Source organism: Rhinoderma darwinii, chromosome 2, assembly GCF_050947455.1.
Source record: "Rhinoderma darwinii isolate aRhiDar2 chromosome 2, aRhiDar2.hap1, whole genome shotgun sequence".
In the NCBI taxonomy this organism is placed as follows: domain Eukaryota; kingdom Metazoa; phylum Chordata; class Amphibia; order Anura; family Rhinodermatidae; genus Rhinoderma; species Rhinoderma darwinii.
In genome coordinates this window covers 231415245-231440847 of record NC_134688.1, presented here as the reverse complement: position 1 = coordinate 231440847, position 25603 = coordinate 231415245, and the positions used below count along the sequence as shown (strand labels likewise).

At 42.6% G+C, this 25603-nt stretch overlaps 1 long non-coding RNA gene across 5 annotated transcripts; it reads right to left on the bottom strand.

The window, feature by feature from the left end:
• On the bottom strand, positions 1 to 25033 carry LOC142740994 (uncharacterized). Of its 5 annotated transcripts, none has more exons than XR_012880959.1 (3): positions 7540 to 7623; positions 2285 to 2437; positions 1 to 58 (listed from the first exon to the last, which is right to left on the bottom strand). It is a non-coding gene; the product is annotated as an uncharacterized LOC142740994 (long non-coding RNA). The 5 variants fall into 5 exon arrangements; XR_012880958.1 differs by lacking the exons at positions 1 to 58; positions 7540 to 7623 and adding exons at positions 1315 to 1723; positions 24960 to 25033; XR_012880957.1 differs by lacking the exons at positions 1 to 58; positions 7540 to 7623 and adding exons at positions 1315 to 1723; positions 23053 to 23182.
• Between the last annotated feature and the right edge of the window lie 570 nt (positions 25034 to 25603).

Sequence of the window (25603 nt, the reverse complement as noted above, 5' to 3'; positions counted from 1 at the left end):
TACCGGTAATTCGTTTTTTTTGTAAAACCTCCATGACACAGGAGGTAAGACTCCGCCTCTAATATGGACAGGAAAAAGCACAAGAGGTTAAATAGCCCCACCCCACCGTTTCTCCTCAGTGTATGTCCACTAACCATTTCTGGTAACTTTACATATCTATTACTTGTCATAGAAATTGAAAAAATAAGCAGCAACTCCAAGGATTCAGTTGAAAAAAATGGGTACTTTATTGCCCGTGCAACGTTTCAGCTCTGTCCACTAGAGCCTTTATCAAGCTTGAGAAAGGCTCTAGTGGACGGAGCTGAAACGTTGCACAGGCAATAAAATACCGATTTTTTCACCTGAATCCTTGGAGTTACTGCTCATTTTTTCGATTTCTGTGTATTTGGAATTTTGGTCTGTTCCTCAAATCTTGCACCCACACACAGCCAGTGCTGCTGGGCTTTGTATATATCTATTACTTGTCATAAGTATGTGTAAATAATGTTTAATTAACATAAATAAAAGGGGGGGAATATAAGGGTGCTGTCATGGAGGGTTTACTAGAAACCAAATTACCGGTAAATTTAATTTTTTCTTTCTCGAGGCACCCTCCATGACAGCACCACAGGAGAATTCCCAAATTAAAATAATTGGTTGGGGGGGGGGGGTGGGGACTACAGCTTGGAGAACTTTCCTACCAATGGAAAGATCCTTGCTGAAAACAGATTAAATCTGTAATGTTTTGTAAAAGTGTGAACGGATGAGCAGGTTGCTGCTTTGCAAATCTGTTCAATGGATGCATCCGCTCTTTCTGCCCAGAATACTGACATAAAGCCTGTAGAGTGGGCCTTCAGATGATCTGATGGAGACATGTGGAGGTTTTCATAAAATACACAGATCGCCATTTTAATGCATTTTGCCAGTGTATTTTTTGCCACCTTCTTTCCCTTATTAGGACCATTAAATTGAATGAAAAGATTAAGATCTTTCCCCCACAAGTTTGTGGACTCAATGTATTGTAGGATTATCCTGCGGACATCTAGTGTGTGAAACTCTTCTTCCTTTTTGTTTGTTGGATTTTGACAAAATGAAGGCACAACTATATATTGGGACATGTGGAAGTTTGACATTACCTTGGGAAAGAAGGCGGGATCTGGATGGAAAATAAGCCTATCATTTAGGATTCTGAGAAAGGGATCCCCAATAGTGAGGGCTTGAATTTCTCCTACCCTTCTAGCTGTGGGTATAGCTATCAAAAAAGCTGCCTTCTAAGAGAGATGATTTATCTTACAGGAAGATATACATTCAAAGGGAGATAACAGCAAACCTCTCAATACTACGTTTAAATCCCAAGGAGGAAGAACTACACAAGGTCTGGGAGATAATCTAGATGCTGCCACAAAGAATCTTTTTATCCATCTATGGGAGGCCAGATCTTGATTAAAAAAAATTGACTCATAGCGGATACTTGAACTTTTAAGGTGCTAGGTTTTAGTCCTTTTGCCAGGCCTGATTGCAGAAAGTCCAATATCTGTGCAATATTAGGATGATGAACATCGGGAAAGGAGTCGCCACACCAGGATAAGAATTTCTTCCAGACGTTCCCATAGATGGCGTTAGTGACATTTTTACTACTTTTTTGTAGGGTTTTTATGACTGCCTCTGACAAATCTTTGGCTTTCAGTATCAGGCCCTCAGAAGTCGACTGCGCTATTGATTCTGTCAAAACAACGATGGAACCCTGAAACAACGGTGACAAACGGAAACCATTAGCAACGTTTCCGTCACTTGAGATCAATGGTGATGCAAACGGAAGCTAAGGTTTCCGTTTGCCTTTCCGTTGAGGGGTTTCCCCGATGGAAACCCTCAAAGGAAAGACAACGCTGATGTGAACACAGCCTTAGAGGGCATCTCTACCCATAAAATGCTGTATTTGGTATTCTTCCATAGTCTAAATTTTTTTTTTTGTCATGCATGTAGCTATATAACTACAATCAGGGGTGCACCAGGCTGTTAAGTAAGTTCTTATGACCTCCAGGAAATGCTGGAGGTTTCTGACATATAGCAGCATTCATGGAAAGAAATCAACATTAGCTTATTGTATATTGAAAGCTGCTGCAGTGCTCAGGAGGAAGAACGTCCTGCAGCTTGATTGGCCATACAATAATTAGATATGAAAAGGGGGACATGGTTTTGAAAACTGCTGCAACTCTTGAAACATGTAAAAGCCATGTAAAAATGGCCTAGAGAAAGTCTGAATGTGACTCCCTCCCCTGGCATACAAAACTGGAATGGTCTTTACCTGTTTCCCTGCGGTGAACTTTCCTGCAGAGCCTGTGATTATGATGTGAAGATCTTGTAGCATGAAGAAAATGGTGGTCTTGTCTGAGAACTGAACAGATCTGATGGGACGAAGACTGCTCTACACATATGTGCTGCTGCATCAGGTGCTTGTCTGTAAAAAAGACACATCACAATGCCTTAGTATTCCATCAGCTGTGATGTCATCAACTGAAGGGAGAAGACTATGATGTCATCTGTAGGGAGAAGCCTGTGAGTGCTATAGATGAATATCCATGAAGAATTCATTATTTATAGAGCACTGAAAGCAGATCATTATGCTTTATAAACAAATGTACATTTTAAAGCTCTGTTAGTAGAAAAAAACAACACATCGTATACCATTTTACACGTTGGCAATAGAATTCAGAATCACTACTGTAGGCTTATACTGGAACAATTGTGAACTTATTAAGGTTGCAGCATGCTTGGCCATTTTAATTTCTTTGCCTTCTAGCCATAAACGTTTTTTTATTTTAATGTCTACGTTTCTATTTGAGGCCTTGTTTTATTTTTGCAGGACAAGGTGTAACTTTTTTAATGCATCACGTCCCCGCTAGAAAACTTGCACTTTTGATTAGCACTTTAGAGCTTTACATGTGCATTCTTTTTATAATATTTTTTGTGCTGTATTAACATAATAGCTGAGCGGATGTCTACCTATAATATGCTGCCCTTCAGGAGTATTCCCAGGAACAATCCTCACTTCCACATCTCATGTTAAAAGTGACACTAAGGGTATGTTCACCCTATTTTCAGCTCTTTTTCGGGCTGTAAACGCCTTGAAAAACGGCTGAAAATACATGGCCTGAACGCCTCCGAACATCTGCCCATAAATGTCAATGGGAAAAACGGCGGCTGTGATGTCAATGGGAGGTCAGAGATGGAAACGCCTGAAGAAAGAGCATGACGCTTCTTTTTCCTGCAAGTGTTTTTTTTCATCTCCCAGGAAAAAACTCCTCTACCTCCTATTGAAATCAATGGTAGGCGATTTCTTCAGTTTTTTGGCGTAGTTTCCAGCGTGGTTTCCGTGCCAAAAACAGGGCCAAACAATCTTAGTGTGAACTAGGCCTAAGGAAATTACGCAGCATTTACAGTAGCAGCACAGTGAATGAGATTTGAACAAATCTCATGCAGACGCTACAGTAAAAATCTGCAGCAAAAACGTTCATAAATTGACCTGCGATGCGGATTTTAAATCCGCAGCATGTTAATTTATGCTGCAAATCCGTTGCTATTTTGTTGCGGGTTTTCCACATTGATTCAATTCAATGGGTAAAACCCGCAACAAAATAGCAACAAATCCGCAGCATAAATTGACAAGCTGCAGATTTAAACTCTGCACCGCAAGTCAATTTATGAATTTTTTTGCTGCAGAAGTGAAACCTAGAACAAATAGCAAATGTTGCGACTTTTGTGGCGGAAACGCTGCGATTCCGCTTCAGAATTCACAAAAACGCTAATGCTTACCTCCGGCCGTTGTCATAGTGACGCGTTTCTCTGTTCTGAGTGACACCTGGCCTCCTGGGATGACGTTTCAACCCATGTGACTGCTGCAGCCAATCACAGGCTGTGGTGGTCAATTGGGCTGCAGCATCATTCCAGGAGGCCAGGCTGCACTGAAACGGAAGAAGGCGTTGCTATGACAACAGCCAGGGGTAACTATCAGCTTTTTTTATTTTTTTTCAAGCAGTGTTTCTGCAGCGGAGATTCCGACCGAAAATCTGCACCATGTGCACTTTTTCAGGCGGAATTCCCTGCAGGTTCAAGGTTGGATATGCTGTGTAGCCTAAAGCCTCATGCACACGACCGTAGCCATGTGCACGGCTGTGATTTTCGGGTCGGCCGGCAGCAGACTGTCAGCCGCGAGCCGCGGGCCATGCACATGGCCGCGGCCATTATTTTCAATGAGCCCGGACCACAGAACACGGCAATAATAAAGTTTGCCCGTTCTTTCTGCGGTGCAAGAGGCCTAAAGCTGGGTACTCACTGTGCAGATTTTGCAAGTATTTTTTAACCCAAAACTAGGAACGTAACCTAAATAGAAGAAATATAAGAATTGAGAATATAAGGGAAGGCCTTATAGGTCCGCTCTCCTTGATCCAATTCTGGCTTTGGCTTACAAAATGCTGACAAAATCTGCAGCAAATCTGCACTGTGGAAACCCAGTCTAAGGGCATGACCAGACGTGGCGTATTTCTTCCGCCACTGTCCGCATCAATGCCGCACATAATCTGCGTTGCAGATTCTGTTGCGGCTTTGCCTAAAATGGGCATTAAATTGATGCGGATTAGCCGTTGCGTATTGAGGTGAAAGTACTTCCCTTCTCTCTATCAGTGCAGGATAGAGAGAAGAGACAGCCCCTTCCCTAGTAAAATAAATTCCTACTTACCCGGCCGTTGTCTTGGTGACGCGTCCCTCTTTCAACATCCAGCCCGACCTCCCTGGATGACGCGGCAGTCCATGTGACCGCTGCAGCCTGTGATTGGCTGCAGCCGTCACTTGGACTGAAACGTCATCCCGGGAGGCCGGACTGGAGGAAGAAGCAGGGAGTTCTCGGTAAGTATGAACTTCTTTTTTTTTACACGTCGATCTATATCGGTAGTCACTGTCCAGGGTGCTGAAACAGTTACTGCCGATCGCTTAACTCTTTCAGCACCCTGGACAGTGACTATCTCCTGACGGCACACACGTAGTCACCCGTAATTACGGGAGCCCCATAGACTTCTATGGGCCAGCCCGTGCCCTAATAACGGGCCGTGATTACGGGCGTTCAGAATGAAGAAATGTCATGTTCGTAAAGCAAATACGCTACGCAACACACGTAACATCTGCGGACTTAATTGCGGAATTTTGACTCTCCATTGAAGCCAATGGAGAAATTCCGCAATGAGTCCGCAACAAGTCCGCTCCACGTCCGCAACAACCAGTGTATGCTGCGGACACCAAATTCTGCACTGCAGCCTATGGTCCACAGCGGAGTTTTCCGCAACGTGTGCACGAACCTAACTAAAAAGCAGTGGAAAGCAATGGAAAATAAGTCTGCAGCGGAATTCCAGAGCATCTCCGCCACGTCTGTTCATGCCCTAAGGGTGTGTCCAAATGTGGCAGTTTTGCTGCCAATTTGCGGCGTGGGTTCTGCATCGCAAATCCGCAGCAGTTTACAGTACATCAAAAGTGGATGGGGTTTTCAAAACCCCATCCACATGTAGCAGAAGACGACCGCAATAACAGCGGAGCATTCTGCATATTTTCAAATCTGCAGCGTGCTCATTCTGTTGCGGAGAAGCAGCGGATTTTCACTGCGGATTTCAGCCTTTGCAATGCATAGGCTGAAACCTACATCAAATCTGCTGCTAAATCCGCAACTAAATCTGTATGTAACATATGTGGATTTTCCAAGAATTCACATCAAAATCTGCAGGGAAATTGTCCGCTAAGTCCCCCTACGGAATACAGGTTACCCAGGTTCCTGAAAGACAAATCTGCCTAGATATAGTGCAATTTGGTAGCGACGAGGGGCATTTATTTAGGGGGATTAAGTATTCAGCAGATCTCTATTACAGTTCCATATGGTTTGTTACCCAGCTTTCCTGGAACCCTCAAGGGCAAATCTGTCTAAATATGACACAATTTGAGAGATAAGAGCGGGATTTATTTCGTTCGGTTTAATGTTTAGCAGTCTCTATTACAGATTCACATGGTTTGTTACCCAGCTTTCCCAGTACCCTGAAAGGCTTTGCCTTATCTATGGTGCAATTTGGTAGAGTGGAGGGGCATTTATTTATGGGGATTTAGTATTCTACAGTCTCTATTACAGCTTCACATGGTTTGTTACCCAGCTTTCCTGGGATCCTGAAAGACAAATCCGGCTAGCTAAGGTACAGTATGCAAAATGTATCACTGCATAAAAGGCAGGTGTGTTAATCGCAGCTTCACAGGGATTCTTGGCTCCTGATTAGCAAATCTGACTAGTAATGCTACGATATAGGAGTTGGAGATTTATCAATGCAGGACTAGGCAGATCTGGCATTCTACCGCCTGGGAAAGATGGGTAACAAACTCTGTGGGGCTGTTGTGATGGATGACATATTGGTCATATAAAATACACACAATACTGCTCTGGTACGTTGTGTATATCCATCACATAGTATCAGGGCAATGTGGCTTGTGGTCAACATTGCAGCTCCACAGTGTTGCTGTTCTATGAGAGCTGAGTGACTAGTCGTTCTAGCTATATATATATATATATATATATATATATATATATATACAGGCCATGCTCCAGGTTTATGTGGGCCATTGGGCGACACAGACTTAGTAGGCCCCTTTGCGGGGGATCTCAGAGCGGCAGTAAAATGGCAGAAAACGTCATAACATTTTCATTTTTTCGTTGACGGAGCTGTATGAGGGCTTGTTTTCTGCGAGACGAGCTATAGTTTATATAGGTACCATTTTTGGATACATGCTACTTTTTGATCACTTTTTATTCCAATATTTGTAGGGCAAAGTGACCGAAAAAGATATTCTGGTATGGTTTCTTACATTTATTTTTTTACACCGTTCACCGCGTGGAATAAATAAAATAATATTTTTATAGTTTTGGCCGTTACGGACGCGGCGATACCAAATATGTATGGTTTCTTTTTTATTTCAATAATAATGGAAGTTTTCCGTGCTAGGCAGACCGCCACCGGAACCCCTGCAATTTCATTGCTGGGGCTCCGATGAGCTGCAAACAACTTACATGCAGCGATCGTTTTTGACCGCTGCATTTAAGGGGTTAATAGTGGGGATCGAAGCTAATTTCGGTCCCCGCCAATACAGCCGGATGTCAGCTGTAATACACCGCACCGACTCAGGATACGGCAAAATGCGGGAAGCACTAGCTTTCCATGACGTATCCATACGGCAAATGTCGGGAAGGGGTTAAATAGAGAAATATTTACATAATAAAGCTGTGGCCACTTCCACTTTACCACACAAGGTGTCTTTGGTTTGATTTAAGGTAAAATAATGGTGTAATAGGTCCATGGCAAGTTGGTTTTAAGTTGGTGAATGTCCTTGCAGTCTCACAGTAGAATGGTAGAGCCACAGATCCTATGTAATGTATCCACGGGCTAACTGAATATGACTAAACATGGTGCCAGTCATGTGACCATCCCCTCTACATACACACACATACATCATGTGACACCTAGCATTAACATGACATACATGTGTTGGGACCACATAGAGGACACATCCATGGGCTAAGTGAATAGGACTAATGGTAGAATAATGATGACCAACCACATCACTGTTCATGCATTTACTAAAATGGCCGCCTGTCTCTAGGTGATATTTAAAATGTCTGCCTGTCTCTAGGTAATGTTATCGTGTTGTTAATAAAGTTAACTGTTTTAAAAAATAAAAAAAAACACATAGAGGAGACAGATAGTATTATGTAAGAGCTGCTTCTACACAGACACTGACAGACATGATGAGAGGCTGCTGGAGGAGGGAATACTTATAAAGTCTCATGCACACGGCCGTAGCCATGTGCACGGTCCGTAGTTACGGGCACGGATGGCCACGGACTGTCACCCACGTTTGCGGGTCGTGCTCCCTTTATAAAGTATAGGAGCACGTTCCGTAAATTAAAAAAATAGGTCATGTCCTATATTTTGCAGTTCATTTCTACGGCCCTTACACCTTCCTGTAAATATACGGGAAGGTGTCCGCGGGCCATAGACATTAACACCTTCCCGACCGCCCACTGTCTTTTGACGTCAGGCGGTGCAGGTGCTTAGTCTACAGTGACGTCTTTTGGTGTCGCTGTAGATCAGGCTCATGAGTTCTCCTGTGAGCGCTCATCCTCTAAGCAGGAGCTGTAACTAACAGCTCCTGATCCTAGAGAAGCCTCTTGAACACAGCTGGGGTTGGCAAACATTCAGACCCCAGCTGTTTAACACTTTGATCGCCATGGCCCGTGACCGCGGCATGATGAAAGGGAATTCCCCTCTTTGATTGCATCACCGGGATTCCGGTGATGCGATCAAACACCGGGGAATCCCTCTGCAGTCAGCCCTGCGGACCTACAAAGGACCCCAGGGCTGTCTGTTCCATTTGCCTGCTGTTCGGGCACACTATGCTGCCACTGTGCTGCCCGATCAGCAGCCTGTGTCATAGTGACACAGTGTAATGTATTAGCGTACAGGAGTATGCTAATACATTACAAGTAAAAAAAAAATAAAAGTTACAAATAAAGTTATCCCTTGATGGGATTAAAAAAAAAAAGTAACAAAACAAATAAATAAATAAAAAAGGTCCCAAAAAGAGTCTTTATTTTGCATAAAATATATTTTATTGCCCCTACACTAAATAAAAACAAAAAACCTACACATATTAGGTATCTACACGACCGTAATAACCTGAAGAATTAATCTAATGGGTTATTTAGCGTGAAACGTGAACGGGATAAAAAATAAACAAAAAAAACTATTCCGAGAATCACTTTTTCCTATATTCACGCCGTAAAATACTGTGGGGAAAAAAAATACTATTTCTCTCGCATAAAACAAGGCCTCATACAGCCACGTCAATGAAAAACTAAAAAAGTTATGGCTGCTGAAACGCAGAGAGGCAAAAACAGAAAAATTGAGCTAGTCATTAAAGAGGCTCTGTCACCAGATTATCAAATCCCTATCTCCTATTGCATGTGATCGGCGCTGCAATGTAGATAACAGTAACGTTTATTTATTTTTTTAAACGATCATTTTTGGCCAAGTTATGAGCAATTTTATATTTATACAAATGAGCCTTTCTAATGGACAACTGGGCGTGTATTGTGTTTGTAACATCTGGGCGTGTTTACTTGTTTTACTAGCTGGGCGTTGTGAATAGAAGTGTATGTCAGCAGCAAACACAAGTAAACACGCCCCAGATGTTACAAACACAATACACACCCAGTTGGTAATACGAGAAAACACGCCCAGTTGTCCATTAGAAAGACTCATTTGTATAAATATAAAATTGCTCATAACTTGGCCAAAAATTATCGTTTAAAAAAATAAATAAACGTTACTGTTATCTACATTGCAGCGCCGATCACATGCAATAGGAGATAGGGATTTGATAATCTGGTGACAGAGCCTCTTTAAGGTCTTTTCAGGCCCAGTCATTAAGGGGTCAATGAGTCAGTATTTTTACCTGCAATTATGGATCCGTAATTGCGGATAAAAATGATGGTCGTGTGCATGAGGCCTAACTTCTGTTCCTTAGTAAAATGCTATTCACGGGTTAGATACCTGGACAGTGTTACCTGAATGCCAGGGGTCACATGGAGTGTGCGCGCGTGCGTGAATGTATCACATGACTCTCCCCGTATTTAGTCAATTCAGTTAGCCCATGGATGCATTACTATGGACTATACTATTATGATTATTTACTTATTTTTACAGTGGCAACTGCACTGATATGAGAAAGATATGTGAGCAGAATTTCTAATACATGTATAGTAGAAAACTGTATGATTTCCTATTCTATAAAGAAATTAAACAAATAAAAACTGGACAACCCCTTTAATAAATTTGTTGCATCTTCGGCTGGCCATGTCCCACAGAGTAAAATCCAGTTTGTGACGTAAATTGTAGTAAATCTTTTGGACCGTGGGTGGCGCTGTCCCTCCTGCCAAGCCACTCCCATTTTTTTTAAAGTGGCAATAGCATTTCAAAACAACAAATAAATCGCAAATTATTCCGCAATAGGGCGTGCGCCATAATTTTTTGCTTTTTAATGCCAGAAAACTGGGGTGATGCCCTTCATAAATCTCCCCCATGCTCTCATACAGTCTCTGTGGAGCATCATAAAGTTGCAAGGTCTGAAAATCAAAACTAAAATCTAAAGTAGTCCAATGTTTACATCACAAACATACACTTCACAAATTATAGTAAAAAATACATTATCTATTTTATTACATATACATAGGATGTGGTTTTAGCATAAAAAGTGACTGCAAGACATCCTCAAATACAGTAGTAGCCACAGTGTATCCAAATCCAATGACAGCCAGTGTCTTCCACTACAGTGACAGGCACGGTGGCCCCGATTACAGTGACAGCTACAGTGCACCTGAGTAGAGACAGCCAGTGTCCCCAAATACAGTAACAGCCACAGTGTCCCCAAATACAGTGAAAGGCACAGTGTCCCCGATTACAGAGACAGCCAGTGTCTCCAAATATACTAACAGTCACAGTGCCCTAAATACAGTGACATCTACAATGCCCCCTGACACTGACAATCACAGTGCTCCAAATATAGTGACAGCCCCTCTGCCGCCCAGCATAATTCACCTCCTTGTCTTATGGTGAATCCTGTCTAAGCAAGAGGAAGCATCACTTGTAGAGCAGAGACTCTTTGTTGGAGATGCTGCCACCTGCTGGCTGTACTTGTTCTTTGTCTTCTATATAACAAGTAAATATTTCACAACTTGCCCAAAGACCACCTGCCGAACTAGGTTTGGGCAGGTTGATAAGATGAAAAACCGCCAGGCTGCAAAGAAAGCAGCCCAATTTGCCAAGTTGGCAACCCTGCTTAGGGCCCTAAATAAATGGCAGATCTGTGTAAAATGTATTTTATTAGATATTCTGACCACATATTGGAGCATACATTAACCCCTTAATGACCAGCCTATTTTGGACCTTAATGACCAAGCTATTTTTTACGTTTTTCAATCGTCGCATTCCAAGAGCTATAACCTTTTTATTTTTGCGTCGACATAGCTGTATAAGGTCTTGTTTTTTGCGGGACAAGTTGTATTTTTTAATAGCACCATTTTTAGGTACATATTATTTATTGATTAACTTTTATTAACTTTTTTTTGGGGGGGAATAGAAAAAAATCTGAAATTTCGCCACTCTTTTTTGCGTCCTAAATCTACGCCGTTTACCGTGTGGTATAAATAACACAATAACTTTATTCAGCGGGTTGTTACAATTGCAACGATACCAAATTTGTATAGTTTTTGTATGTTTTACTACTTTTACACAGTAAAAACGCTTTTTTTTTCAAAATTATTTGTTTTTGTGTCTCCATATTTGAAGAGCCGTAACGTTTTTTTATTTTTTCGCCGATGCGTTTGTATGAGGGCTTTTTTTTGCGGGACGACTTGTAGTTTTTATTGGTACCATTTTGGAGTAGATGCGACTTTTTGATCACTTTTTATCACATTTTTTTAAAGTCAGTATTCACAGAAAACAGCAATTTTTCCATAGTTTTTTATTAATTTTTCTACGGCGTTCACCGTGCGGGTTAAATAATGTAATAGATTTATAGTCGGGGTCGTTAGGGACGCGGCGATACCAAATATGTGTAACTTTTTTACTTTATTTTGTTTTTTTAATAGTAAAGCATTTTGTAAGGGGAAAAGCTGGGTTTTTCATTTTTTTTCACATTTTTTTTTAATTAACTTTATTCAACTTTTTTTTCACTTTTTTACTAGTCCCATTAGGGGACTATAATATGCGATTCTGCGATCGCATTTATAATACACTGCAATACTTTTGTATTGCAGTGTATTACTGCCTGTCCGTTTAACACGGACAGGCATCTGCTAGGTCATGCCTGCGGCATGATCTAGCAGGCATTCACTCCAGGCAGACCTGGGGGCCTTTATTAGACCCCCGGCTGCCATTAGAGACACAGACACTCGGGGATCGTATCGCCGGGTGTCAGTGGGGGAGAGAGGGAGCTCCCTCCCTCTCTCCAAAACCACTCAGATGCGGTGCTCGCTATTGAGCAGCGCATCTGAGGGGTTAAACGTGTGAGATCGATACTAATATCGATCTCACACGGCAGAGCAGGGACACTCCCAGCCCTCAGTTGCCTCTAGCAGCTGAGAGCAGGGAGATTTGACAGCTCCCTGCTCTGTTTACTTATTCCGATGCTGCGACGTAAAAGTCTATGGCATCGGAATAAGGCCCGTTAGTGACCGACGTAGAAACACGATGGGCCGGTCACTAACGGGTTAAAGGGGTTTTCGAGGGAAACTATTTTTTTTCCATGCGGGGCAGCGCACGAGCACAGAGTAGTTTCATTAATGAGAAGAAAACGGGGCGGGCATTAAGTAAGGAAAGAATTCAACGGGGCGGGCATTGAGGAGACTGTGGACCAATAGGAAGCCTCGAACCCGGGTATACGTCAAAAGTCTCGGGTTTGAGGCATCCTATTGGTCCACAGGCTCCTCAATGTCCACTCCATTCCTTCTACTTCAATAGCCCCACCATTTTCTTTGCGTGCATGCTATTCCTCAGTGCTCATGCGCTGCCTGCCCCAAAAATTGAGGAATAGAATGCAGGCAAAGAAAATCGTGCTGCTATTGAAGTAGAAGCAAAGAATGAACGGAGGAGGGATGACATTATTATGTAGTCGTTCATGTGCCCCAAAGGAGGCCTCTAGTAGTTCATTTGCAGGTAAAAGAAAATTGGATCTTTTTTGGAGGCGCTGCTGTGTGGTATAAATGATGTGGAACGGAGTCCCGAGATATTAATAAGTTCAGTTTATTGAAAGTGGCTACGCGTTTCGACGATGAACAATCGTCTTCATCAGGCCATGTACATACCAGAAAAGACACGACTTATATAATCTGTAGGTACAAATTAACATAATTGAAAAAACCGCCAAATCTGACGGGGTCAAGGTGCGATCTTGACGTCACTCCCGGTTTTTTTTTTTAAATTTTCACATCGCCTGACTATAATTGCATAATGTGTTTCAACATACAAGTTAGATGTTATTATTAGATAACTCAATTTAGCGTGGTTAGCAACATAGTTGCGTCCTGATTATAATTGAAGTATGCAGCATACTTCAATTATAATCAGGACGCAACTATGTTGCTAACCACGCTAAATTGAGTTATCTAATAATAATTTTTTATCAGCGTAGCAATTTAATAAAACTTATGCCTGATACGGCATCTAAGTGCATTCTTTTATCTAATTAACACACACCTCTAGGCAGCCTTCAAATGAGTTCAATGCCTTACACACGGCAAGCAGTGTTCTATCAATCCGCTCACTTGCTGTGATTTCTGCTTGGTTGTCCTGGCAACGAGGCCGCGTCCCGGCTTCGTTCAGTCCAAACTAAGCTATTTCTTTCAACTTTGGTTTTATTTATTTTTTCACTTTTTTCTTTATTTGTTTTAACTGTATCCTATTTTATGAATAAACATCTAACTTGTATGTTGAAACACATTATGCAATTATAGTCAGGCGATGTGAACATTTTTTTTTAAAAACCGGGAGTGACGTCAAGATCGCACCTTGACCCCGTCAGATTTGGCGGTTTTTTCAATTATGTTAATTTGTACCTACAGATTATATAAGTCGTGTCTTTTCTGATATGTACATGGCCTGATGAAGACGATTGTTCATCGTCGAAACGCGTAGCCACTTTCAATAAACTGAACTTATTAATATCTCGGGACTCCGTTCCACATCATTTATACCACACAGCAGCGCCTCCAAAAAAGATCCAATTTTCTTTTACCTGCAATTGTTTCTACCCAAGCGGTCCCATCTTGGATACCGACCCGGATCTGGCAGCAGCACTGTGGATATTATACGCTTTGATACCTCCGTTTTTCTGGTGAGCATATTTCTTTGCACTGTGTTCTCACCTCGACCTACTGATCTACACAAGGTGGCGCCGTCTTTTTGTTCTTATTTCATTCTAGTAGTTCATGTCAGACAATCCGTCTATGTTTTATCATTTTAGCATAAATGAAAGTATTTTACTATATTTTCAGGGCATACTGACAGTTGTAGCTTTGCAGCAGCTTTTACCCAATATAGTATTTGTGAGAAGAATACATTTGTTCACAAGTAAAGAATATTTTCATGCAAAATGGACGGGTGCAGCATTTCGGGCTGATTGAATTATTTTTTATTTTTTTTAGATGCCATAAATTCTCTTGTAATATTTAGGTTTTGCAACATTATAAAAATAAAGTAATTCCGAGTCTTCTGAACTTCTTCCCCCTCAAGTGGCAACACTTAAGAGCGTTATTTTTGCGAGATGCATAGAAAACAGCTATTCTGCCATTGTCTGTTTTTTATGGAGTTTACAGTGCGGGATAAATAATGTATTTATTTTATAGTACGGGTTGTTACAGATGTGGCAATACCAATCATGTGTAGTTTTTGTTTTTTTCAACAATAAATCATTGCATTGGGGACATTTTTAATTATTATTTAGCAAAACCACCTAGGCTGGATTCACGCCTGCGTTGAAACATTCCGTTGTTCTGCTCCGTCAGAAGAGCAGAACAAGGGAATAACGGAATCAACTGTTCCGTTGCACAACGGAAGCCGCCGATTGCCGACGGAACCCATGGACTTTAATAGGTTTTATAGGTTCCGCAGCATGGTGCTCTACTGTCACCGGCAAACCCTGCCAGATCTGACGGAGCCTCCGACACAGATGTGAACAGAGCATTAGGTGCCTCCGTCATGGAGTAAAAAAAACAAAAACAAAAAAAAACATGTGTGACAATCAGAGAGCAAGTGTGATCTTTCATTGACAAGGAGAAGTGATATCATGAACAAACATCCATGTCACCCCTTCCCTGGGATCATCTGAAGTCAATGATCACAGATCCTCCTCCTCTTTCTGCAGGTTGTCAACACGTCCCCCGATGGTTCCCTCTCTTCTCCTCCACACAGGCCCAATTAAAAGCTGCAAGTACAGTATATGCAGCTCCCACTTCAACCTGCTATAGCTCAGGCTAGATCGTGCATAGAGTAAACACCGTAAACACCCGAAAAACGGCCGAAGAATCAGAAGAATGCCTCCAAACATCTGCCCATTGATTTCAATGGAAAAAACGGCGTTCTGCTCCGACGGGCCATTTTGAAAAACGGCCACGTAAAAAAACGGCTGCGAAAAAGAAGTGCATGTCACTTCTTGGGACGTTTTTGGAGCTGTTTTTCATAGACTCTATAGAAAACAGCTCCAAAAACAGTCGTAAAAAACGCAGCGAAAAACACTGCAAAAATCGCGAGTGGCATAAAAAAGTCTGAAAATAAGGAGCAGTTTTCCCTTGAAAACAGTTCCGTATTTTCAGACATTTTTGAATTTGCGTGTGAACATAGCCTTATAAAGCCGCATTCTAGCCAGAGTTTCAGCCTCCAGTGTAGAAGCTACCTCTTCAGTAACACTGCCCTGACCTAGGGGGATATTTTCCTCCAGATAAACTGTAAGGGTATGTTCACACGATTAATAAAATACGTCTGAAAATACGGAACTGTATTCAAGGGAAAACTGCTCCTGATTTTCAGACTTTTTGGAGCTGTTTTTTAGCTCCTGATTTTCAGACGTTTTATGAGCAACTCGCGTTTTTTCGCTGCGTTTTTCGGACGTTTTTGGAGCTGTTTTCAATAGAGTCTATGAGAAAACGGCTCCAAAAACGTCCCAGGAAGTGTCCTGCACTTCTTTTGACGAGCCATTTATTTTGACAGCGACGCGTAAAATCACAGCTCGTCTGCACAGAACATCGTAAGACCCATTGCAGGCAATGGGCAGATGTTTGCCGACGTATTGGAGCCGTCTTTTCAGGCGTAATTCGAGGCGTAAAACGCCTCCATTACGTATGAAAATAGGTCGTGTGAACATACCCTTAGAGGGAGACTGCAGTTCTGCTGCACAATGCTTTCAAGCCAAACAATTAAATATGTACTGTATAGTGTTGGTGCAGGACTCGGGAGCGAGAACAGGGATGAGAGAGGAACTATGGGAGAGCAGGGATTTTGAACAAACAGGCAGGGAACTGCTGGGGGCATATTTTCATGAAAAATGAACATTGCATAGTTGCCAACATTTGAATTTTTGTTCACAGGGACACTTAGGGTGTTCCATCTTTGATGGATGTGTCTTATGGAAGCATGGCTTATCTGGTGGGTGTGGCTAGTTGGGAATGGCATTCTTTCCAGAATTTCTGCATACAAATAAACAAACAAAAATGTCTGCACTAGTTTGGCTCACAACTACTATGGTGGCCAGTATATCTCTCTGGGTATCTGGTTGTTTACAAGCAGGTAATGTCTCCCTTTATCACTAGGGCTAGGTAATATGTGCTGGCGACTACTGGTAGCTTAAAAACCAGTGTAGATAGAGCCACACTCAGTGCCCCTTGTAGATGGTGCGCCACACTGCTCCGTGTAGATATTGCCACGCACTGCTTTCTGTAGATAATGCCACATGGCCCCCCTGTAGATAGTGCCACAGTGCCCTCTGTAGATAGTGCCACAGTTCCCTCTGTAAATAGTGCCACAGTGACCTCTGTAACTGGTGCCACACAGCCCCCTTTGTAGCTGGTACCACGCAGCCCGTTCTGTAGCTGGTGCCACACAGCCACCTCTTTAGCTGGTGCCACACAGCCTCCTCTGTAGCTCGTTAGCTGGTGCCACACAGCCCCACTGTGGCTGGTGCCACACAGCCCCCCTGTAGCTGATGCCACACAGCCCACCTGTAGCTCATGCCACACAGCCCACCTGTAGCTGGTGCCACACACTCCCCTCCCTGTAGATTGTGCTACACCACCCCTCCCCTGTAGATGATGCCACACCACCTCCCCTGTAGATGCTGCCACGCCCCGCCCCTGTAGATAGAGACATTATGGTCTCCTGGAGGAGCCCATGACGTCACTGTCCATATGTCGACAGTGACGCCAGGGGCTCCTCCAGAAGCGGAATCCCCGGCAAGAGCATTGTCAATGCTCTTGCCTGGGATTCCGGTGCTCCAGGAGGAGCCCCTGACTTCACTGTCCATATATGCAGTGACGTCAGGGGCTCCCTCTAAGGCCTTATTTACACGAGCGTAGTTCACGTCCGTGATACGGGTGTGAAAATCACGCGCGTTGCACGGACCTATGTGAGGCAATGGTGACATTCAGACATTCCGTGTTTTTCACGCAGCGTGTGTCCGCTGCGTGAAACTCACAACATGTCCTATGCTTGAGCGTTTTTTACGCATCACGCACCCATTGAAGTCAATGGGTGCGTGAAAATAACGCGCAGCACACGGACCCACTTCCGTGTGCTGCGCGTGATTCGCGCAACAGTAGATCAAGAAATGAAGGGACAAATAAAACTACCTCCATCATTTCTTTTTCTAAACCTCAAAACCGCATGTCATAAGCATGGCATATGCGCGAAAATGACGCAGCCCGCACCAAACACTTATGACACACGGAACTGCAACACGCAAAAAACGCTGTGTTTTTTGCGCGCGCAAAACGCAAACGTTTGTGTGAATTCCACCTAAGAGTGGAATCCCCGGCCAGAGAATTGCCTACGCTCTGGCCTGGGATTCCGCTCCAGGAGGAGTGAATGGCAGAGCAGGAAGCGGATAGTTTCCTGCTCTGCCATAGTATTTAATTGTATCTGCGTCCTGAGGACACAACTACAATTGAATGTGGCAGTTGCCAGGACATGTCCCGGGCAGTGTTTTGCCGGGACTGGCTCTGTAAATTCGGGACAGTCCCGGCAAATTGTGTTGGCAGCTATGACAATGTCACCATGAAAACACATTAAAGGACCACTAATGCCCTGTTCCCACAGAGTTTTTTGACACTTTTTTTGACACGGAAGACGCGTCGGAAAGCGCCAAAAAACGTCAGAAAACGCTTCCCATTGATTTCAATGGGAGGCGGAGGCGACATGCCCTATCTTCAGGCGTTTACGTCTCTGACCTCCCACATCAATGGGAGGTAGAGAAAGCGCCACGAAAAACGCTGCAAAAAACACGGCAAACTGTGTGCAGGCAGATCAAAATCTGTCTCAAAATTCCAGATGGAATTTTGAGACAGAATTTTCAGCCTGCAAAAAACTAAGTGTGAACATACCCTAAATATAAAATCCAAGCCAAGAAAAGAAAACAACAACAAAAACTACAAATTAAATATCACATATTCACCTTATTTTTGTTGCTGCTTTATCCTATATTACAATTTAAAAACTTGAAAAATAAAATAGAAAGCCAGTGTATTATTCTCTTAGGAGGCTGTTATGTTTTCTCCCCCTCTCCCCACTCTAATGCTAGTGCAAGTGAGCCAGGACGTTTAGGTGGAGGGGGCTGGGTTTAGGCGGTATACTTTTGGCAACACAGATAGCGCGGCCATTAAGTTGGTAAGAATCTTCTAGTTACCAGTAATATTAACAGTAAGGCCTCATTCACATCGCGTTTATGCCCTACGTTTAGCGTGTATGTCAGGAAAGTTTCCAATGTACATGCTAAACGTGTCTTTAGGGCTCGATTAGCCTGACACTGAGCTAAAAAAGAGTCGTTTTGTCCTTTGTCAGGCTGGTAATCCCTTTTTTTGTAGAATGAAATAGCGTAGTAGACTATGCTATTTCATGCTGAAGGTTCTTGCAAAAAAAACGTATACTGCGGGGTATACATTTTTTTTAACATGGGAGCCTATGTGTGACGGATGCCACTGTATGTCATCCAACACAAGTATACGTTAAACATATACCTCGGGGAGCTTCCCCAGGACCAGAATCCCCGGGAAGATCATCAGGTAGCGCTCAGCCCAGGGATTCTCTGAGGGGGCAGCGGTGCCACTAAAATCTGCCACCGCCACCTCCTCCTGCACTATAATTGTACCTGCGTCTTTAGGACACAGATACAATTACATGCATAATTGCTGAATGGAATGACGCAAGCGGCGTGAGGACGTTGACGGTTCTAGTGCTGTATATATGTACTGAGCTTTGTGCTAGTACAGTATATATGTACTGAGCTTGGTTCTGGTACTGTATTTATGTACTGAGCTTTGTTCTTGTGCTGTATTTATGTACTGGGCTTAGTTCTGGTTCTGTATTTATGTATTGAGCTTGGTTCTGGTACTGTATATATGTATGAGATTGGTTCTGGAGCAGTAATTATATAGAATACATGTATAATAACAAAATTGCAGGGCAGATGGAATTGTTTTCATTGTATATTTAAAGGGGAACCTGTCAGGTAGTTTTAACCCCTTGAACCACCACCATGCAGTAATACATGACCTGACAATATTTTCAAACATGTTTTTTTTAGATGCAACAAAATCTGTAAAATCTTTTAAAACGGTGCACCCTATATGCTAATTACTCATTAAGGGTTGATGGGGTGGTGCCGCTATCCCGAATAGTCCTGCCTTCAAACCCACCTTACATAACCCACATTATGTAAACAGGGTCTTAGAGCAGTATTACACATAGCTGGCTCTACCTCACTGACATTCAGTCGCATAATAGAAGGCATTTTTATAGCAGACGTAATCATAGTAGCAAAATATTATATATACAAACGTATAGCATCAATGTGGCAGTGTTTACTCAGCCAATTGTGGCCTCCATTATAGTTCTACAAGGAGTGCTTTCCAAAGTTCCTAAAAGGCAAATCTGAATTTTTATGCCTTGATAATTCTTTTTCATTATCTAATTGACTTTCCAATCTCGCTGTATAATTAGGCTTTCAGGAACATTGGAAAGCTGGGTAACAAACAACCAAATATGCTAAAGACCAACCTGAGCATGTAGTATACTCGCTGTTGCCCTGATATTGATGGCTTATTTTGAGGATTGACCATCAATTTTTGTGGACTGGAAAACCCCTTTGACACCCCAAAAATGATTATTTTATGGAAAGTAGACCACAAGGTTTAATGTCATATCATATCGTGTAAAAGCATGCAGATGAGTTTTGTAAAATCACATCTACTTGCCTTGTACTGTAATCCGCTGCAGACTATGCCTGCGCAAAGCCGAAGGTAAAATTTGTAGTGAATCCGCCACATCTAATGTCACCCTAAGGCCCAGTTCACAGAGTTTTTTGGTGCTGATTTTGACGTGGAAAAGGGCGAAATTGTTGTTTTTCCCCGGGCAACTGGGAGGCAGAAAAAGCATTTTACGCCCACGGTCCTCAATGGCCTCAGGCAAAAAAAACAGCAAAAAAGTGCAGGCAGGTCAAAATCTAACTCAAAATTCCTTTTTTACAGCCTGCAAAATACTCCGTGTGAGTTACATGGTGACTTTCGCCGCGACACAGGTCGTCCGACCAAAGATCGCTATGTCCCATAGCCTACACCACAAGTAATGAAAGTCAATGTGGTTGCGTCGCAACCTGCAAGTAACTGCGTCACGACTGGATTTCTTGCAACTGCCATGTCGTGGCAACTTGCACGTTGCGACACAACCACATTGACTTTTATTACATTCAATGTAGGCTACATAGCAATCTTTGGCCGGTCGATCTGTGTCGTGCGTGGCCAAAGTCTCCGTGTAGCAGACAGACAAAATTATTTATAGAGAAAATTTTTACTGCACAGAGAAATAAGTATTTGATCCCCTACCAACCATTAAGAGTTCAGCCTCCTCCAGACCAGTTACACGATCCAAATCAACTTGGTGCCTGCATTAAAGACAGCTGTCTTAAATGGTCACCTGTATAAAAGACTCCTGTCCACAGACTCAATTAATCAGTCTGACTCTAACCTCTACAACATGGGCAAAACCAAAGAGCTTTCTAAGGATGTCAGGGACAAGATCATAGACCTGCAAAAGGCTGGAATGGGCTACCATAAGTAAGACGCTGGGTGAGAAGGAGACAACTGTTGGTGCAATAGTAAGAAAATGGAAGACATACAAAATGACTGTCAATCGACATCGATCTGGGGCTCCTTGCAAAATCTCACCTCGTGGGGTATCCTTTATCCTGAGGAAGGTGAGAGCTCAGCCGAAAACTACACGGGGGGAACTTGTTAATGATCTCAAGGCAGCTGGGACCACAGTCACCAAGAAAACCATTGGTAACACATTATGCCGTAATGGATTCAAATCCTGCAGTGCCCGCAAGGTCCCCCTGCTCAAGAAGGCACATGTACAGGCCCATCTGAAGTTTGCAAATGAACATCTGGATGATTCTGAGAGTGATTTGGAGAAGGTGCTGTGGTCAGATGAGACTAAAATTGAGCTCTTTGGCATTAACTCCACTCGCCGTGTTTGGAGGAAGAGAAATGCTGCCTATGACCCAAAGAACACCGTCCCCACTGTCAAGCATGGAGGTGGAAACATTATGTTTTGGGGGTGTTTCTCTGCTAAGGGCACAGGACTACTTCACCGCATCAATGGGAGAATGGATGGAGCCATGTACCATCAAATCCTGAGTGACAACCTCTTTCCCTCCACCAGGACATTAAAAATGGCTCGTGGCTGGGTCTTCCAGCACGACAATGACCCGAAACATACAGCCAAGGCAACAAAGGAGTGGCTCAAAAAGAAGCACATTAAGGTCATGGAGTGGCCTAGCCAGTCTCCAGACCTTAATCCCATCGAAAACTTATGGAGGGAGCTGAAGATCCGAGTTGCCAAGCGACAGCCTCGAAATCTTAATGATTTACAGATGATCTGCAAAGAAGAGTGGGCCAAAATTCCATCTAACATGTGTGCAAACCTCATCATCAAATACAAAAAAACGTCTGACTGCTGTGCTTGCCAACAAGGGTTTTGCCACCAAGTATTAAGTCTTGTTTGCCTAAGGGATCAAATACTTATTTCTCTGTGCACAATGCAAATAAATATATATAATTTTGACTATGTGATTTTCTGTTTTTTTAATATAATCTATCTCTCACTGGTAAAATTAACCCAGCCTAAAAATTCTAGACTGTTCATGTCTTTGACAGTGGGCAAACTTACAAAATCAGCAAGGGATAAAATACTTATTTCCTTCACTGTATCATTGGTGTCAGTGTGTCCAGTGGGTAAGTGGCGTTTGATGTATGTGTCCAGTGGCGTTTGTATTGGGGAGGGCAAAGGGAACAGGTTGGCATCAGTTCTGTGCGGAGACAGAAAGTGACAGGAGCTATGTTGGGGTGGGGTGGAGAAGGCAGACGGTGGCATGTGCTTAGTTATGGGAAATGGCATGGGCTCTGTTAGGGGAGGAGACGGGGGTACAATAGATGGCGGTATAAGGGTGTGGAGGAGGATTTCTAACCCTTAAAGAAAACTTTGCTGCCTAATTTGTATAAATGCAAGTATTGGTTATTCATTGGTGCACTGTGCCTTTTAATAAAGCTGTTTATGTGCTATTGCTGCTGTCCCCTCCCCCAGGTGCCATTACATAGAAAGGGTGGCCACTTTGGCCTGTGTATTTATTTGAGGCCAGTTATATCATTTTTGTATATATGTCTTTGACTGTGTTTTTCCCCTCAGAAGGTGATATCGTTTTAAGACATGTTATGTTGTGCTGCTGTTATTGCATTGTAACGTTATGACTGTACACGTGATCCTGCCCATGTGTACAGCATGCATCAAGTATAGTGCAGCCAGTTGCGGCCTGTGACTGACGGACCAACCAGGGAAGAGTGCCCTTGGTTCTTTCTGAGACAAAATGTGAGCCAGCCAGCAGTCATCCGAATGAGTAAACCGCGTCTAAGAGCTATGCCTCTAATATTGAGAAGTTTTGTAGTTCCTGCTGTGGTTGGGTGTACTGTGAACACCGGCTTAGTAAAGTTGAGTTTGCAAGAATTCTCCTGTCTTCATACCATCAATGTTGCGAAACACCTGCATTAACCCTTACTACACCACCTGCCCGGAGCCACTTCCTTACAGTGGGGCTCTGTGAGGAAAGAGGGCATGAAAGGTAGCCACAGGCTCTGTGGGGTTGCAGGGGAGCACAGGGTGACAAGCAGGCACTGCCTACCTCAGCAGACTCTCTTCAGCTTCTTCTTCTGGCTGGGCTGGCACTGCTGTACAGGGCTTGCTTCAGACTGGTGGCAGGCACTCAAGACTCCTGCCTCAAACAAAGCTCTGCCTCCTCAAACATACACAGACACCCGTGTCACTGTAAGGAGGGAAAAGACAGAGTTGGAGGGGCTAGTATGAGTGGGGGCGGGCACTGGCTGTTGCTTGGAATCCGTATAGTTTCAACGTATAGGTCAACGGAACAAGGCTCTGCGATGCTATAGTGCCTGTTCCATTCACCTAAATGCAGCTATATGGGCCCTATAGTGTCAGGATAGCGATGGACACCTTTATGAGTTTTACATGTTTAGTGGTTTCCTGGAGTTAGAAAACTTGCACTAAGTTTCAGGCAGCAAATTTCATTCAGAAGTATTGCAATGTATTATATTAGCAATCAGGATATTGGATGTTCAAATCCCGCAGTAGGACTTAAATAAAAACATTAAAAAAAAGTTTAATGAAGTTTATAGAAAAATGAAAAAATAAACTAGTTTACCTTACAAAATGCCTCACAGTACAAAAAAAATATGTAAAAACTACAAGATTGGTATCTTGACATCTGTAGCGACCCGAACTATAAAAAGAAAACATTATTTATCCTGCACAGGGAATAACGTAAAAAACAATGTCAGAATTGCTATAATCTTGCCTCCCAAAACAGCAAAAACAACTAATCAAACAACAATGGTGAAAAAAAAGTTTCATTCTCAGAATGCTGTGTTTTTAAAAGTTTTTATAGTGCAAAATGAATAAACACAAAATAACTTTATATCTTTGCTATCGCCATAAGGGTATGTTCACACGGCTTATTTACGGACGTAATTCTGGCGTTTTACGCCTCGATTTACGTCCGAAAATGCACCTCGATAGCGTTGGCAAACATCTGCCCATTCATTAGAATGGGTGTTACGATGTTCTGTGCACACGGTCATTTTTGTTACGCGCCGCTGTCAAAAGGCGGAGCGTAAAAAAGACGCCCGCATCAAAGAAGTGTCTGTCACTTCTTCAGACGTAATTGGAGCCGTTTTCCATTGACTTGATGGAAAAGCAGCTCAAATTACGTCCGTAATGGACGCAGCGAAAAAGCACCTCAACATGCCATTACGGCTGAAATTACGGAGCTGATTTCTCCTGAAAACAGCCCCGTAATTTCAGCCGTTACGGACGCTGCCGTGTGAACATACCCTAATTGTAACGACCTGCAGAACAAAGTTATGTCATTTGTACTGCACATTAAACAAGACTAAAAGTTGTTCAATACATTTATGTACCCCAAAATGGTAAGATTAAAAAATACAACTCATCCTGCAACAAATAGGCATTTATAAGGCTGTGTCGATGAAAAAAGTAAAAAAACTATGGAAATGTGGAGATGAAAAAAAAACATGTGTGCCCCAACATGGTACCATTAAAAATACAATGATTACACTTTCTAATATGCATGCTGTTGCTTTTGCACAGGTCAATTTAAATAGAGGGGGAAGCATATATTTGTAAATCTGTCATTAACAAGAATACATAAAAACATGGGATTTATTTTGTTATTAAGACATTTATCATTGTCAAAGAAGTGTTATCCATGTCATGTACAGATAAGGTACAAGGAGTACACGCTGCGGCCAAACAGCATTAGATGTCGCATAGCCAAAAACTGCTTAGTAAATCCGAAAATAAAACCGCGTGGGTTTTGCCACCCAGCAGCTACCATTGTTCAGCTGCAGGGTGCATGGGCACCATAACTGTCAGTTAGTCACATGGCTGCTTAACATTAAAGCAACAACTGAACAGTTCAGCCCCATCTGTTGTAATACACTGCATAGTGTAACTATATTGTCCTGTGTGTAGTGTGTTAGGAGTAGCGCTTACCGATAGATGTACAGGAGATCTGTGCAGTCAAAACCAGGTACATATGAAAGGAGATAATGTGCAGGACATTGCTCCTCAGAGATCACGAGTCACTGGAAGAGCCGTTATAATACAATTGATCACGGCAGTTGATAAACGGTCTTACCAACTAGTTCAAATCATAACAGGGCGTACAACCATTCACACTACCAGACATGGTCTGTCACATGACCTCTTCACTGCAGCCAATTGTCTTTCAGGAATTATGTTTAAAACTGGACAAATATAATTTTTATCAATAATCTTTTTGGACAATAATTTCACGCAAATCAAACAATGCAGATATTATAATGTGTAAAGAAGGGAAATCCCATAATGAAAATGTTCCCAGTGTATTCATTTTCAACAACTGTATGTTGCAGTTTTTAATGCCAAATTGAGTCTCATTCCCAGTGATCTAGACCACGGCTTCTCAATCTTTTACTACTGGGTCCTGAACAAGCCAGAACATGGCGATGCCTGGGCCTAAGAAGTGGTCGCAGTCCATGCCAGGATGTTTAAAAATGTTTATTTATCAATTTGTCATAACGTGTAATTATTGTGCAGCAACAGATGGCATACAGTAGATTAGAATATTCCTTTCTATGGGTTTTTGTTCTTTGTTC